The 16,968-nt window shown below is 40.2% G+C and overlaps 1 long non-coding RNA gene across 1 annotated transcript in view; it reads right to left on the reverse strand.

Moving 5' to 3' along the window:
- LOC309622570 overlaps nucleotides 1-15,956 on the reverse strand; it is an 80,893-nt gene extending 64,937 nt beyond the window's left edge. The window contains exon 1 of the long non-coding RNA XR_014240986.1: nucleotides 5,924-15,956. This is a non-coding gene — a long non-coding RNA (uncharacterized lncRNA). The remainder of the gene's footprint in view (nucleotides 1-5,923) is intronic.
- Between the last annotated feature and the right edge of the window lie 1,012 nt (nucleotides 15,957-16,968).

Raw genomic sequence — 16,968 nt, forward strand, 5'->3', positions numbered from 1 at the left:
TCCATGCTGCTATTCTTGACCCTTCCTCTCCCCAACATTCTTCACATACAGGCCAGAGCAATCCTAAGATATAAATGATATCATGTATTTTTTCTGCTCAAACAAATCCTTTAATGGCTTCCCTTTTGTGGGATAAAATGTAAACTCCTTATTATTGCCTGTAGGGGCCTGCATGACCTGGCTTGACCCATCTCCTACCTTATCACTTGTCTTTGCACATGCTGTTCCTTCCTTCTGGAATGCCCTTCCCTTCTATTCTTTATTGGCTAGTTCCTTCCATTCTTTCTCAGGTATAAAACAGTTGTCCCCCACTTTATTGGTATTACTTCCAGTTGGTTTCTTTCACAATACTTATTATAATTTACAATTATTTTTTAATAATTCAGTTGTTTTCTTAACAGTGTTTGCCTGTATTTCCCATTCAAATACTAAATTCCATATAAGCAGGCACACGTTTGCCTTGTTCATCATGGTATTTCCAGCATCTGAACCAATATTTGACAACAACTCGAAATCAAATTAGACATTTGCAGAATGAATTAATAAAAGTGAGTGAGCGAGGGTGGGAGGAGTCAAGATGGAGGTGTGGGAAGACGCAGAGTTAGTGTCTCCCCACAACTAGTGTGCCTGCCGGCCGCTGGTGGGGAACTCTGACCCTCAAGGAGACGGGAGGAACCCCAGACTGAACCAGTAGGTTGTAGGAGGACTGAGGGGGGAGGAGAAGTAGAGGCCAGACAAGATCGGTGCCACTGAGGCCAGGGAGATCAGGAGAGGCAGGTGGGAGGGACTCTCTGGGAACATTGAGAGAGGAGTGGAGGGCGATCGCCTGGCCCACTCAGGCCGGGGAGCCTGCTGAACTCCCAAGCCGGTCCCCCCCCCATCCAAAGCCCCCTCCAGGCCATGTGGGCCCTGGGGGCATAGGAAAGAGGCCCGGAGATCAGGAGTGGCAGGCGGGAGGGGCCCTCTGGGAGGAGCGGGAGAGGAGGGCATTTGCCCCACCCACTTGGGCACTGGGAGCCTGCTGAGCTTCCAGATCGATCCCCTGCCCTCCAAACCCCTCTCCAGGCCACGTGGGTCCTTGAAGGCATAGGAGGGAGGCCGGGGAGATCAGGAGAGGCAGGCAGGAGGGACCCTCCTGGGAGGGGCCCTCCCAGACCCCAGAATGGAGGAGCAGGAGAGCAGAGGAGGGTGCTTACACCACCCACTCAAGCCCAGGAAGCCTTCTGGGCTCCACGATAAGGTCCCCTGCCCTCTGAGACCAGGGGTAGGGGGCACACCTGGGCCCCTTCTGTTCCTTGAGCCTAAGCCCCAACTTCCACAGGGCCTTTTCCAGCCCTGTGGATCCTGAGCATTGGCCCCACTCACTGCCCAATCCGCACCCTTGCTTAGGCCCCACTCTCCACAACCAAGGCCTTTCCCCCCACTTTTTTTTTTCTTTTCCCTCCTCTTCTTTTTTACTATTGTGGTACTGATGTACCTTCCAGCTGTTGATTCATCTATATTTTTATTTTTACATTCTTTCTAATATATCTGTTAGTTTCCTAGTCTAATTTTATTTCTTACTTTGCTACTTTGCTATTCTTTTTTTTTTTTTTTTTTGCCACCCCACATGGCTCACAGGATCTTGATTTGTGAGCCCGGGGTCAGGTGGAATCTCCTGCGGTGGGAGCTCCGAGTCTGAACCACTGGACTAACAGAGAACCTCAGACCCCAGGGAATATTCATTGGAGTGAGGTCTCACAGAGTTCCTCATCTCAGCACCAAGACCCAGCTCTACCCAATAGCCTACAAACTCCAGTGTTGGAAGCCTCAGGCCAAACAACCAGTAAAACAGGAACACAATCCCACTCATAAAAAAAAAAAAAAAAGTGAGACAGCAAAAAATTATGTCACAGATGAAGGAGCAAGGTAAAAACCTAGAAGACCAAATAAATGAAGAGGAAACAGACAATCTACCTGAAAAAGAATTCAGAGTAATGATAGTACAGATGATCCAGAATCTCGGAAGTAGAATGGAAGCACGGACTGAGAATATACCAGAAATGTTTAACAAAGATCTAGAAGAACTAAAGAACAAACAAACAGAGATGAACAACACAATAACTGAAATGAAAAATACACTAGAAGGAATCAATAACAGAATAATGGAGGCAGAAGAACGAATAAGTGAGCTGGAAGAAAAAATGGTGGAAATAACTGTCAAGAAACAAAATAAAGAAAAAAGAATGAAAAGAATTGAAGACAATCTCAGAGACCTCTGGGACAACACTAAACGCACCAACATTCGAATTATAGGGGTCCCAGAAGAAGAAGAGAAAAAGAAAGGGTCTGAGAAAATATTTGAAGAGATTATAGTGGAAAACTTCCCTAACATGGGAAAGGAAATAGCCACCCAAGTCCAGGAAGCACAGAGAGTCCCATACAGGATAAACCCTAGGAAAAACACACCAAGACACATATTAATCAAACTAACAAAAATTAAATTTGAAGAAAATATATTAAAAGCAGCAAGGGAAAAACAAAAAATAACATACAAAGGAATCCCCATAAGGTTATCAGCTGATTTTTCAGTGGAAACTCTACAGGCCAGAAGGGAATGGCAGGATATACTTAAAGTGATGAAAGAGAAAAACCTACAACCAAGATTATTCTACACAGCAAGGATCACGTTCAGATTCAACGGAGAAATCAAAAGCTTTACAGTCAAACAAAAGCTAAGAGAAGTCAGCACCACCAAACCAGCTCTACAACAAATGCTAAAGAAACTTTTCTAAGAGGGAAACACAAGAGAAGAAAAAGACCTACAGAAACAAACCCAAAACAATTAAGAACATGGTAATAGGAACATACATATCAATAATAACCTTGAATGTATATGGATTAAATGCCCCAACCAAAAGACACACACTGGTTAAATGGATACAAAAACAAGACCCATATATATGCTGTCTACAAGAGACCCACTTCAGACCTAGGGACACATAAAGACTGAAAGTGAAGGGATGGAAAAAGATATTCCATGCAAATGGAAATAAAAAGAAAGGTGGAGTAGCAATACTCATATCAGATAAAATAAACTTTAAAATAAAGACTGTTACAAGAGATGAGGAGGGATACTACATAATGATCAAAGGATCAGTCCAAGAAGAAGATATAACAATTATAAATGTTTATGCACCCAATATAGGAGCACCTCAATACATAAGGCAAATGCTAACAACCATGAAAGGAGAAATTGACAGTAACACAATAATAATAGGGGACTTTAATACACCACTTACACCAATCGACAGATCACCCAAACAGAAAATAAATAAGGAAACACAAGCTTTAAATGACACAATAGACCAGATAAATCTAATTGATATTTATAGAACATTACACCCAAAAGTGACAGAATACACTTTCTTCTCAAGTGCACATGGAACATTCTCCAGGATAGATCACATCTTGGGTCACAAATCAAGCCTCAGAAAATTTAAGAAAATTGAAATCATATCAAGCATCTTTCCTGACCACAATGCTATGAGATTGCAAATCAACTGCAGGAAAAAAACTGTAAAAAGCACAAATACATGGAGGCTAAACAGTGCACTACTAAATAACCACGAGATCACTGAAAATATCAAAGAAGAAATAAAAATATACATAGAAACAATGACAACGAAAACATGACGACCCAAAACCTAAGGGATGCAGCAAAAGCAGTTCTAAGAGGGACGTTTACAGCAATTCAATCTCACCTCAAGAAACAAGAAAAATCTCAAATAAAAAATCTAACCCTCACTTAAAACAACTAGAGAAAGAAGAACAAACAAAACTCAAAGTCATTAGAAGGAAAGAAATCATAAAGATCAGAGCAGAAATAAATGAAATAAAAACGAAGAAAACAATAGCAAAGATCAATAAAACTAAAAGCCAGTTCTTTGAGAAGATAAACAAAATTGATTAACCCTTAACCAGACTCATCCAGAAAAAAAGGGAGAGGACACAAATCAATAAAATTAGAAATGAAAAAGGAGAAATCCCAACTGACACTGCAGAAATACAAATGATTATAAGAGACTACTACAAACAACTATATGCCAGTAAAATGGACAACCATGAAGAAACGGACAAATTCTTGGAAAGGTACAGTTTTCCAAGACTGAACCAGGAAGAATTAGAAAATATAATCAGACCTATCACAAGTAATGAGATTGAAACCATAATTAAAAATCTTCCAACAAACAAAAGTCCAGGACCAGATGGCTTCACAGGAGAATTCTATCAAACATTTAGAGAAGAGCTAACACCAATCCTTCTCAAACTCTTCCAAAAATTGTAGAGGGAGAAACACTCCCAAATTCATTCTACAAAGCCACCATCACCCTGATACCAAAACCAGACAGAGATACTACAAAAAAAGAAAATTACAGAACAACTATACTGATGAACATAGATGCAAAAATCCTGAACAAAATATTAGCAAACAGAATCCAACAGCACATTAAAAGGATCATACACCATGATCAAGTGGGATTTATCCCAGGGATGCAAGGATTCTTCAATATACGCAAATCAATCAATGTGATACACCACATTAACAAATTAAGGAATAAAAACCATATGATCATCTCAATAGATGCAGAAAAAGCTTTTGACAAAATTCAACACCCATTTATGATAAAAACTCTCCAGAAAGTGGGCATAGAGGGAACCTACCTCAACATAATAAAGGCCATATATGAGAAACCCACAGCAAGCATCATACTCAATGGTGAAAAACTGAAAGTATTTCCACTAGGATCGGGAACAAGACAAGGATGTCCACTCTTGCCACTCTTATTCAACATAGTTCTGGAAGTCCTAGCCACAGCAATCAGAGAAGAAAAAGAAATAAAAGGAATACAGATTGGAAAAGAAGAAATAAAACTGTGACTATTTGCCAATGACATGATACTATCCATAGAAAATCCTAAAGATGCCACCAGAAAACTACTAGAACTAATCAATGAATTTGGTAAGGTTGCAGGATACAAAATTAATGCACAGAAATCTCTTGCATTCCTATACACCAACAACGAAAAATCAGAAAGAGAAATTAAGGAAACACTTCCATTTACCACTGCAACAAAAAGAATAAAATACCTAGGAATAAACCTGCCTAAGGAGGCGAAAGACTTGTACTCAGAAAACTATAAAACACTGATGAGAGAAATCAAAGCTGACATAAACAGATGGAGAAATATACCATGTTCTTGGATTGGAAGAATCAATATTATGAAAATGCCTATCCTACCCAAAGCAATCTACAGATTCAGTGCAATCCCTATCAAACTCCCAATGGCATTCTTCACAGAAATAGAACAAAAAATCTTACAATTCATATGGAAACACAAAAGACACCGAATAGCCAAAGCAATCTTGAAAAAGAAAAACAGAGTTGGAGAAATCAGGCTCCCTGATTTCAAACTATACCACAAAGCTACAGTAATCAAGACAGTATGGTACTGGCACAAAAACAGAAATATAGATCAATGGTACAGGATAGACTGCCCAGAGATTAACCCATGCACATATGGACAACTAATTTACAACAAAGGAGGCAAGAATATACAATGGAGAAAAGACAGCCTCTTCAATAAGTGGTGCTGGGAATACTGGACAGCTACATGTAAAAGAATGAAATTAGAACACTCCCTAACAACATACACAAAAATCAACTCCAAATGGATTAAAGACCTAAATGTAAGACCAGACACTCTAAAACTTTTAGAGGAAAATATAGGAAAAACACCCTTTTACATAAACCACAGCAATATCTTTTTTGACCCACCTCCTAGAGTAATGGAAATAAAAACAAAAATAAACAAATGGGACTTAATTAAACTTAAAAGCTTTTGCACAGCAAAGGAAACCAGAAACAAGACAAAAAGACAACCCTCAGAATGGGAGAAAATATTTGCAAATGAAACAAGAGACAAAGGATTAATCTCCAAAATACACAAACAGCTCATGGAGCTCAATATCAAAAAAATAAACAAACCAGTTAAAAAATGGGCAGAAGACTTAAATAGACATTTCACCAAGGAAGACATACAGATGGCCAAGAAGCACATGAGAAGATGATCAACATCACTAATTATTAGAGAAATGCAAATCAAAACTACGAGGTATCACCTCACACCCGTCAGAATGCCATTATCAAAAAAGCTAGAAACAATAAATGCTGGAAAGGGTGTGGTGAAAAGGTAACCCTCCTACACTGTTGGTGGGAATGTAAATTGATAAAACCACTATGGAAAACAGTATGGAGGTCCTTAAAGAACTAAAAATAGAACTACCATGTGACCCAGCAATCCCACTACTGGGCATATACCCTGAGAAAACCATAATTCAAAAAGAGACATGTACCACAATGTTCATTGCAGCACTATTTACAATAGCCAGGATATGGAAGCGACCTAAGTGTCCATCAACAGATGAATGGATAAAGAAGATGTGGCACATATATACAATGGAATATTACTCAGCCATAAAAAGAAACGAAATTGAGTTATTTGTAGTCAGGTGGATGGACCTAGAGTCGGTCATACAGAGTGAAGTAAGTCAGAAAGAGAAAAACAAATACCATATGCTAACACATATATATGGAATCTAAAAAAAACAAAAACAAAAAAACACAAACAAACAAACAAAAATTGTACTGATGAACCTAATTGCAGGGCAGGAATAAGGAGGTAGGCATGGAGAATGGACTTGATGACATGGGGTGGGAAGGCGAAGCTGAGGCGAAGTGAGAGTAGCATCGACATATATACACTACCGAATGTAAAATAGAGAGCTAGTGGGAAGCAGCAGCATAGCACAGGGAGATCGGCTCAGTGCTTTGCAATGACCTAGAGGGGTGGGATAGGGAGGATGGGAGGGAGGCTCAAGAGGGAGGGGATATGGGGGCATGTGTATGCATATGGCTGATTCACTTTGTTGTGCAACAGAAACTAACACAGTATTGTGAAGCAATTATACTCCAATAAAGATCTATTTTTAAAAAAAGCGAGTAAATGAAGTATGGAAGCTGTGAGTGTGGATGTACCATTTCCACAACTATTAAAGTCATCATGTGGCAATAGCCTAATAACTTATGAATCCTAGCTGTTGCTTCATGTTCTTTTGTAATAAGAATTTTTGACCCAGCCTTTGAGATGTGTGGATCTCTAGGTTTTCATTTATTTTTGCTGTACATAGAGCATAATATATGAAAACCCCAATTAGTATTTTGTCATATGTAAGCAAGTGGATTAGAAGATTCACAAACCACTCTCAAGCCTCCAAGGTGAAACTGCCTGGGCATGTGAGACTAACACACTGAAGGAAATCAGGAGATAGCACACAGATTCAGAAAGCACACCCTCCTAACACGTACAACAAGAGCAACCATTTCCCAAACTCTTACTCTGTGTCAGGCACCAGACTAAGCCCTTCACAAGCAGAGCACAGTTAGTCAGCACCACAACCCAATGAGAGGGACCAATAATTCTCCATTCATAGATGAGGAAACCAAGACTTCAAGACTTGGCTAACATGTCCAAGTTCATATAGGGGATGAGTAGTAAAACCACACTCTTCATCTTTCTGCTAGTCTTCCTCCCTGGGCCTGCAGAGATGCAGGTGACACAAAGGTAGGGAGAGACCTTAGGGCTCTCTTCAGTTCAGATGTTAGGAGACGATGCACAAAGAATACAAAGGGCCCCCAGACTCCAGCTTTACATCTTGCAATGATCTTGTCTGTTCACAAAAGTGGGTCTTCTACAGTGACATGTCTGTACTTTTTTCCAATTTGCCTCAGTCACTGTTATGCAAACTTCGGTATCCCACATTGCACAAAAGTCTTGAGAAACTCTCTAGTGTATGTATCTTTTGGTCTTTATTTAGAGTTACTCTTTCCATTCCCAGAAGGCTTGAAAATGATAGCCTAATGACAGCTGCATTCCTGTAGCCCGGAAATGTGTTCACTGGGCCATTTTTCAGAACGCCCCCCACGGAGAACACATGGGGCCAAGAGCCAGGGAGGCAGATGTGTTCCCTACAAACTGCATCTCTCAGCCCCAAACTGCATCAGGACGAAGCCTGACAATTGATAGGCGCTAATGAAGCTAGAATCATAATCACTTTTAAGCAGATTTCCTTTGGCCCATATTTTACTCTCTAGAAACCCATTTGTTATCTGCCAGTGCTCCAGCATCGTTTCATTCTATTCACTTCAGAGCAGGCAGGCTATGAGTTAAGTCAAACAATCAGAAATGACACAGACTCACAGACTTTGCTCTGGACAGAAAAGGGACGTGCAGGGAGAGATCACTGATTATTACATATGGTAAGCTGAATATAAGTATATAGAGCAGTGGTCAGATTTAATACTTGATGTCCTGCTTTGGTGGCCTGTTTTATTACAAGTATTAACAGCGATAGCTAACATTTATTGAGGGTATTTTCTCAAGTCTTTTGCACATATTAATTCTTTTAATCCTCACAACAGCCCTATAAGGTACTATTATTATCTCCATTTTACTGATGTGGAAATTGAGACTTGAAAAGTTAAAACAATATGCCCAATGTCACACAGCCAGAAACTGGTACTGCAGGAATTAAAGCCCCAGAGCCTAGGCTCTCAACCCCTATACTCACCTGCCTCTCACAGATATATAATCAAATATCTGTAAATATCAACCTGGATGCTCTTAATTCTAATCACAGAGTCATTTTGAAAGGGCATTCTGAGCTCAGTTATGAAATCATAGATATTTAAAGTTAGAAAGGGCCCTAAAGAGACATGTGGAAGATGGGGTAGGCTTATCCTATTTACTTTGTAAGAGAAATAAATGAAGATTGGCAGATAACAATGATAGGGATGTAGATTTTTACTTAGTTGGAAGAAGACTATTCTAGAAAATGTCACAGGTGGTTTCATAGGCCAGGCCTGGAAGTGGTACACATCACTTCTGCTCTCATTCCCCTGGAGAGGGCTTAATCATGTGACCAGCAAGGATGGTCATGCAGCATGGACCACCTACTATGGAAAAAGGGGAAGAGAGGTTTTGGTACACAGGCATTTTCCATTCAGCTTCACAAAGTTTTCCCCTTACTTGTGGTTATTTTCAAAGGTCATTGAGAATCAATAAGCTTTTCTTTTTTTTGCTGGCTTTCTTCAGATTTACTGTAGTACTGCAAGTTACTGATGACCATATTGACTAAGAAAGAGACAAGAATTCTCAAAGAGAATCTGAAAATAATGCAGGCTTTTCTAAATGCTGCGAGGAGGGGCATGGTAACTGCTGGGACACCAGACAAATGTTTCAGAGAATCTAAAAGAGAGAAGCAGCATGTTATTATAGATATAATCCCTTAAAGAGAAGAGAATCAACTCCCATATTCAATACTTGAAGCCTCAAAGCCCCTAATCCTTCCTATACATCCCAAGTTGTGCTGACATTTGTGCTTTTTCTGAGTTCTTCACCAAAAATAGAGAAGACAGTAGGTTTAAAACCCATTTCAGCTGCTTGTCAGTGAAAAATGGCATCACGCAGCCGATGGTTATTTTTGGAAAATCCACTCTCCTCTAGAGATGAAAACCAAATCAGATGGTTTTTCCACTTGATCAATTTTAAAGCATAGAAGTCGGGGGAGGTGTGCCTCAGTAATATTCTCTAAGTAGGACTCCATTAAAAATTTACAATTTAGTAAGAAATCAGGTTTGTCTCATTGCAATGCGTACATTCTTTATCCAAATAATCTACCCACTTTGCTTCTCCCTGAAGACCAAAACCCTGACATGCAAGGGCTTTTTCTCTACTCCTTTCTATTTCTCAGTGTTCTCTTGTCTTCTCAAGAATTATTTGAAATAGTCGTTTTTTTACCATCAGCACAATGAACAGGATCACCCCCCTCCAATTTCCAGGATGCTCTGCATGACAAAGGACCAAGGACAAGGACCTGTCTTTTCCTTCCCTGTACAGTGGTTCCTTGTCCTAATGGCTTAGTAACTTCTGACTGACAATAATGTCTTGTTTGGGGAGAGAGCCTTGAGTTGGGGGAAAGAGCCTAAGTTGGGGCGTTGGCCCACTATAGAAAAAACTGTGCTTCCTCTATAAAATGGAAAATTATTTAGCCATTTAAAAAATCATATTTTCAAAGAATTATTAATAAGACCTAAAAATAATAACTACTCATTGAAACATTTTTTAAATTTCTGGTCATAAAAATATTGAACTTTTTATCTTATGATTTAAGGTTGAAAACAATAGGTTTGGCATTCCTTAATGATTCATGCAGAAAACTTATAAAGATTCTTCAGTTTAAACATATCATGCTTTCTTTCCTATCCTTGAAAGGAAAGGAAGGTTGCATTCATGATGAATAGCTTCCTAGCACTCAATGATTATTTGCTTTGTGAAGACAGTTATCTACTACACCCCTGCTCGTTATTTTGTGAATAAATTTGTAAGCATAATGGGGAAAAAATGCAACTACTATATAGTGCTGTCCCAGTATATTGCAAATTTTCTGTGGGAAGATTCTACCTAATTTTATCAATAGAGTTTCTACTCTATCCTTCCATTTGCCTATCTTGTGACATGACCAAGATTCTAGCTATAATTTTTGCTCATGTGAAAATCTGGGCAAAATTGAAGCAAGAATTCAAACAGTATTGGCAGTAATAAGAATAATAGCATTCGTATTACTTTAATATGTCCATGAACTATGCCTACAGCTTCATGTATCTTACCACACTTAATTCACATACCAGCCCCTATTTTAGGAAGAGAAAACTGAGCCACAGGTTTAGATATATTCCTCAAGGTCCTACACTTAGTAAACAATGACTCTGGGGTTTAAACTGAGGAACTCTGACCCCAGCATCCATACTGTTAATTCTACAGTACACTACCTCATAATTTTAGTAAGAAAGAGAAGAGAGAGGATGTTGGGAAAAATAAATATCTAATCTTACAGATCTATCCACCCAAGAACATAAGAGAAATTAGCCAGGAAGTAAATCTGATCTTCACTCTGTAATTCTAGGCCACCATACTCAGTGGCCGTTTGAAATCTATTCATTAATGGAGAAACACTGGTTTACCTTTAGAAACAATGCCTCCAAAAAAACAAACAACAAAACAAAACAACAAACAAAAAAAAACCCCTGAGAGCTAATCAATCAAAGCTTCTTACAGCTTAGCACACAAAATAAATTCAAAAGAATAATGTAATTTCAGAAGTTACCACAGCACTGAAATGACAACCTCTCTTGTCTTATCTTTCTTGCAAAGCAGGAAATGAGAAGACTAAATAGAAAATGATGGCCATAATTTCTAGCTGATTTGAATTAAAATAGCTCTTGAAAAAATAAGTGGTAAAATAGGCCACAAGCTCAAATTAGAGATAGCAAGTCTTGGAAAGCATTCACATGTTCGATGAAGAGAAAAATTAACCATAAAATAAATATTAGCCCAGTGGTTCGAACTCAAGAAGAAATAAAAATGGGCCAAAGACCAATCAGCTCAAAGCACATGTAATCGAGACTTTTCACAAATGTTAACAAGTGGTAGAATGAGGCTGAAGAGGTCCAGGGCCTCAGCCTGTCGTGATCCACCACACAGAGGGAGATAATGCGCAGAACGATGAAAGTAGACAGGGCCAGAATCAATAAGGACAATAATCAGATAACACTGGCCTATTGCTGCAATTTCACTGGGTATGTTCAGAAAACAGTTTTCCAAGAAGCAACACTGAACCCAATCTGAAGGCCCATAGAGGTGAGTATACTCTGAAGAGGTGAAGTCCACACATACCCATGGGATAGGAAGAGTCAGGACAGAGGAATACTGCTAGCCAGAGGGGTGGGTAAGGGAGTCAGGGTGGAAGAAGGTTTGTGTTGGATTCCAACCATTGTCGTGCATCTCAAGCCTGGAGGGAAGAAAACCATCCAGCACAGTACATGCAGCCACTAGGCGTCATGTCGTCCTTACCCAGGCCAGGAGTCCTTTTAGAAAAAGAAGACATTAACCAGGCAACAAAAATAAGGGTTTTGGTTGAAAAAGAAAAGAGAGAGCTTTTTCAGCATCAGGTGAAAGACAGGCTGGCCTCAGCTGTTTGCTTGCTTTAGCCCTTTGGAAATAAAAGGAAGGGGGTTGTTCCTTTTCCACTGAATCTGAAAAGATGGAAACAGCAGCAATGCTAGAACCTCACAGCATTGTCTTGGAGGCTGAGGCACCCACTTCCTTAGTCACATTCATTCAAGCACGAATTCCTTCAACAGACCTCTTCTGAATGCCTACTCTGGAACAGGTCCCATGCCAGAGACATATAGACATCAAATAGCCACTAATCGTCCTGAAGGAACTTACAATTGTTAGAAGTGTTGAGTCATCATCCAAATAAATGCCCTATAGCTCCAGGTAAAATGTGCCAAATGCTGATGAAAAGTAGAAGGAAAGAAGCATGGCTTGCCAAGGAAGAGAGTCAGTGGGGAAAGAGAAGAACCTGAGCCAGTTACTGAAAGGGAGAGTCATCTGAGCCACATCTTCAAGAAGGAATACAATTTCTGCAAACAAAGACAGCATAAAAGAACATCCTGAAAAGACACAGAGCTTGAGCAAAGACTCAAGATGAGAAAAATTAAGAAGTTATTAGAAGGGGGAGAAATTTGCCTTGGCTATAGGGTGACCCAGACAACAGGTAAAATGGAGCTAAAAGGTAGAGCTCCTAGGAAATCAACCCAAGAGAATTTGATGGGTAGGCACTAAATATTTTTAATTGTGGAAGTGATATGACCAGGGCTCAGCCGTAAGGGAGAAGGGCTTGGTGACTTCGAGGGCTGGATAATGCAAGTGAGGAGAATCGTCATACATCTATTTAAAGCAGTAAGACGTGGACCTAAGAAGAAGCAACAGGAATCGAGAGAGATGGCATGGAGAAGCAGAAAGGAGATAGAATCTACTGGACTTGGGGCTAACAGCCCCAGTTCTTCACTCCTCCCTGTAACCACACTCTTAGCCATGCAAAATCGGAGTCACTCCCACTAAAAAGGTGGGATCATCTTACCTTTTGAATCTGGACTCATCCACTGGCAGGAGGCAGAAGGGAGAGAGTTTGTCTGAGCCCAGACTTCTACAAGTCTCGCCTGTTTCTACTCATGCTCTGTACCTTTGCCTTTGTCGTGAAAACAGCCAGCTAGAGCCGAGCCACCCATCACCTCAGCCAGCACAGCCCCAGGCCGGTGAGTGAGTCCAGCCATGATCAGTAGAGCCACCTAGGCAGCCCCAACCTGACCCCAGACTTAGGAGCAAGGAACTTAGGACTGGGTGCTACTAAGTTTTTGTGGTTGTGTGCTGTGGATAACTGACACGGTGACTGCTAAGAGAAAAGGGAGAAGGACAGCATGTCTTGGGGAGGTTGACAGATAAAGAGGATGACACCAGAATGTATGTGTGAAGTCAGAAGGGTTTGTGCCTAGGACAGTAATGGTAACTGATAGGGATACCGGACCCCAAATTCCACCACTGGAACAACATCCTTTTAGATTGTTGACGAATAGGCTAAAGAAGTAGGTTCAAATACGCAAACTAAGGGGTGGCAAACTATACCCTGTGAGCCAAATTTAACCAGCTGCCTATTCCTATAAATAAAGTTTTACTGGAACACAGCCATGCTCATTTGTCCGTATTGTCTATGCCCACTTCAGCACTACAACAGGGTTGAGTAGTTATGACAGATACGGTGTGACCCACAAGGCCTTAAAATATTTACTGTCTTGCCCTATACTTTGATGTAAGGGACCAAATAAGGGATTGTTTTTTAACACAATATTTCCTAAATGCACATCAGAAAATGTTTCCTATCAGAAGAGAGAGCACACCTTCAACATGGGCTTGCTTTAAACTGCGCACCTTTCTCTCTTTACTGTTTACAGTGTCCTGATACCCTCATAGTATTAACACCTTGCTGTGTTTCAAGGGGGGAAGTAATGAATACCCAAAATGATGAAAAGTGGTTGAAGAATACTCCCAACAGAGTTAGTCTTCTGAGCGCCTCCCCCTCTGCTCCTTATCACTAGTTTGGGGGCAGTGTGGATTAGACTAGCATTGAAAAGGTCCAGCCGCATATCAAGTATAGATAAGTTCAGAGAGAGTTTTGCTCTATTTAAAAAAAAGAAAAAAAGCAACATAAAAATTTTGACTCACTGATTATGTAGTGAGGGATAAAATATATAATAATAAATATGTATTATTTGAATTAAAAGTAAATATAATGAGTATACATCACATTTTATTCTATTATTAAATGACTACTGATTTCTTTAAAGGTTCCAGAATCTATTTGGATTCTTTAATTATGAAAGAGTATGTTCTAGATGAGGGGCTGGAGTGGGGAGCCCTCCCAATATAACATGAGTCTGCATCCAGCTGGTTCAGGGGGCATTCACAAGAATGGCTGGAAAGCAAAGCCACATGGGGGTTTAACACAGGCTGAGGATCCTCCACTAGTAAAAAAGCACCATGGCATAATGGAAAGTGTGGGAGATTCGGAGTCAGACTCCAGCTCTGCACCCAGCAGCTGGGTGAGCCATCTCTCAGCACCTCAGTGTCCCCATCTGAAAAAATACTAGGGTGATAACATCTTTGCCCAAATTATCTCACAGAGTATTCATAAGAATCAAGGTAGATAGCATATCAAACACATATTATAAGAAATAAAGTGCTGTTCAAATGTTAAGGTATCTTTAGAGATATTTATCAATGCATGAGAAAATAATATCAGGAATTAAGTATTCAGAGGATAAACCTAAATACTAGAAGACTCTTAAGACACGACCTTTTAATAAACAGAAGTCTTCTTTCAGCACATTCCAACAAAAGAGAAAATGTATGAAATAATCTCAACCCTTAATAAGCCGGATTTCTAAAGCTGGTGACTAATTTACATGCAAATCATTGAAAACATCTGCCAGTGGTTTCAACCAAGTTTATGTTGATCACATTTCTAATTGTGGTTTCTTGGTGAGCCAGTTGACTCATCAAGTACATCAATAAACTGACCTATATAGGAAGTAATTTGGAAATTATTTGGGAACTGTTCTGCGATTGATGTCCCCAAAAGTTTCTAATTAGCCTTTAGAAATCTCCTAAGGTATTGATTGCTTTGTAATGTCACCTAAATGATTGTTTGTTCATTCAAGAGCACCTAGTTGTGACTATGAGTAGAAATGATATCCATGGGCAGTTTTTTTAGTTCTTTGCTGAAAAGAATTGTGAAGTAATTCCTGGGATGAGTTTATGTAAATACATATATGGAACAACCCAGACTCCTAAGGACAACCTTACGAAAAGTGCTGGGAATCAGGACATGCCTGTGCAGCCACTAACGGCCATGTGACTTTGGCCTCTGTTTTCTCATTCATGAACTGGGGCATCTGGATCCAGTTCCATCCTTAGACATGAGCAAGAGGGGCCTTGCTCTGGGCCTGACTCTGGATCTCCCTGGCCACACCCTCCCTTCTCCCACCTCCAGGGGGATGGGGAGATCATGGGATCAAAGAAATCTGCCTACATGAAGCCTACATTCTGCATTAGCTAGTCATGCACTGGACCCCTGGGATCCTTGAATTCCCTGCTCAGTGACCGTAACCCTGCCTCCAGGGCCAGTGTACACTTCTTCTCTGGGTCTACTCTCCCAACAAAGGAACACACCCCATTGTGTACATCTTAGGTCTGAAATGGGGCCAAGGGACAGCTGTGGGCAGGCAGCATGGACGGAATTTGTACACGTGGGATGGTGAACCCACATACGTCCATGCAAGGCCCCTAAGGAAGGGGAAAAAGGAGGGTAGCAGGGGTGCTGTGGTAGTTTCTCCTGTGCTGCCATATTCTGGCATTAGACTCTGAGCATTTGAATTCCAGATTCAAAACTGGCCTTTTAGGTTGTTGCGAAGGTGGTCGTGTCCAGGTAGGAGGACAGAACATCTTACTTACAGTTTTTTAGCTTGATTTATTGCTTTTAAACATTTAGACAATCGGTATGCAGGGGTCTCCCTTTGTATTCTTGCCCCATACATGTTAGAGGTGTGCCTGCTCAGGTCATACCTCTCTAAGGCCCCTCCAGCTCTAACTTATTTCAGAGAAAATAATAGAACACTGGGACTAGAGGTTGCTCTGTTTCAATCTTCAATTTGTTGACATGACTCCTTGAGCAAACTGCTCAAATTTTCTAAGTATCAGTTTTTTCATGTATTTAAAAAAAAAACAAAAACCAAAAACTCTTTGCAAAGTAGTAATGAGGCTGAAATGACATTACCTATTAAAAATTCTGACACTTAGTGGGTCGCCAACAGATGCCAGCTCTCTATGATGGGAGAAGATAAGACGCATAAAGTGATAAATCGAACTGGCAGTCACACTCCTTGGTATTTACTCAAACCAGCTGAAAATGTACGTCCACATAAAACCTGCACACAGATGTTTATAGCAGCTTTATTCATAATCGCCAGAACTTGGAAGCAACCAAGATGTCCTTCAGTAAGTGAATGGATAAACATGAGCTATCAAGACATGAAAGAAACTTAAATGTATCTAAGTGAAAGAAGCCAATCTGAAAAGGCTACACACTGTACGAGTCTAAGTACATGATATCCTGGAAAAAGCAAAACCAGGGAGACAGTAAGAAGACCAGGAGTTAAGGGGAAAGGAGGGATGGAGAGGTGGAACACAGAGGATCTTTAGGACAGGGAAAATATTTTGTATGGCACTATAGTGGTAGATACATGTCACTGTATGTTTGTCAAAATCCGTAGAACATACAACACCAAGATTGAACCATAAACTATGGACTTTGGGTGATAATGATGTATTCATGTAGGTTCATCAATTATAACAAATAACCACTCTGGCGGGGGATGTTCATAGTTGGGGGGAGGTCGTGCATGTGTGG

Source organism: Balaenoptera borealis (assembly GCF_965194805.1).
Source record: "Balaenoptera borealis genome assembly, chromosome: 2".
NCBI classification, from domain to species: domain Eukaryota; kingdom Metazoa; phylum Chordata; class Mammalia; order Artiodactyla; family Balaenopteridae; genus Balaenoptera; species Balaenoptera borealis.